Below are 1,326 nucleotides of genomic sequence, written 5' to 3'. Positions count from 1 at the left end.
ATAAATAAATAATCGGAAAATTTCCCCATCAATTATACAAATTCTCGGGATTGGAAGGGGGGTGGAATCTAGTTATCAAGAACTATTTTTCTCTTATCTAATCTCTAATCTAAATGTAGGTAACGTAGTGTGGAAAAAAACAGGAACTTGGAATAAGAAGAATTGGATTCTAGTAGTGATTGGGACCAAAAAGAAGTGTGCACGTGGACTCATCATTTTACATTGCAGGTATTTCTCATTTAAAATCTATTAGAATTCCAGCCTTATGTCACAAACTCTTTTGAAGACTGATTTTAAAACTCCAGGCAAACTACTGCACACACCCTTTCCTGCTTCCAGGATGAACCACATTCGACTCAAAACATCAGGTACACAACTAATGAATCATCGAGCTTTACATCGGAAACCAGGGATGTACTGTATGGTGACTAACATAATATAATAAAAAATCATTTAAAAAAAATCAGGTACTTATCATATTTTAAAAGAAATAAAAACAAACATCTAAAACGAGATTTGTTAATTATTTTAAATTATTCATTTTAATTTCACAATCCTACTTGCCAACACAAGTTAGCATTATTATTATTAAATGAGTCTTCAAAAATTGCCATGGTTTGCTTCTTCACACTATTTATTGGTTCAATTTACAAGAGGAAAATAGTAACTTAATTAGAAATCCATAACAATAATAATAATACATTTATAAAATCTCCAAATAGCTGGAGTTAAATAACATCTAAAAATCTATGAACCAAAGTGAGAATTAAAAAAAAGAAAAAATTTTTTAACTGAGTGATTTTACATTGAATGATACTGGGAAAAATAATTTCAAAATAACTGAGATGAAGCTAAAGCCATGTTGATTTTGTCGATGATTTATTGATATTTATTGATATGATATCAAAAGCATAGAGAACAAAAGAAAATATAGACAAAATGACCTTTATGAAAATTTAAAAATCTTTTGCTTCAAAAGACATCATCAACAGAATAAAGATGCAGTTCCCTGAATGGGTGAAAATATTTTCAAATCACATATCTAATAAGTGACTAGTACTTAGAAGAGAGAACTAAAATTCAACAAAAAAAGCAAAAAACATGACTCAAAAATGGGCAAAAAAATGAATAGACATATACAAATGACAAATAATCACATGAAAAGATGCTCAATAGCACTGGTCATTAGGGAGATGCATATCAAACTATGGTGAGATATCACGTCACACCCATTAGGATGGCTGCTATTAAAAAAAAAGAAAGAAAGAAAGTGTTGGTGAGATGTGGAGAAATTGGAACCACGGACACTTGGGAATGTAAGGTACA

General features: G+C 30.2%; 1 protein-coding gene across 1 annotated transcript in view; it reads right to left on the bottom strand.

Moving 5' to 3' along the window:
- The window catches only part of LOC100481547 (olfactory receptor 12), a 25,516-nt gene that overhangs the window by 23,514 nt on the left and 676 nt on the right, over positions 1-1,326 (bottom strand). The gene's annotated exons all lie outside the window — the stretch shown is intronic.

The sequence above is a fragment of the Ailuropoda melanoleuca genome, chromosome 16 (assembly GCF_002007445.2).
Source record: "Ailuropoda melanoleuca isolate Jingjing chromosome 16, ASM200744v2, whole genome shotgun sequence".
In the NCBI taxonomy this organism is placed as follows: Eukaryota; Metazoa; Chordata; class Mammalia; order Carnivora; family Ursidae; genus Ailuropoda; species Ailuropoda melanoleuca.
The sequence above is the reverse complement of the archived record's forward strand: the minus strand, read 5'-3'. Positions and strand labels throughout refer to the sequence as shown.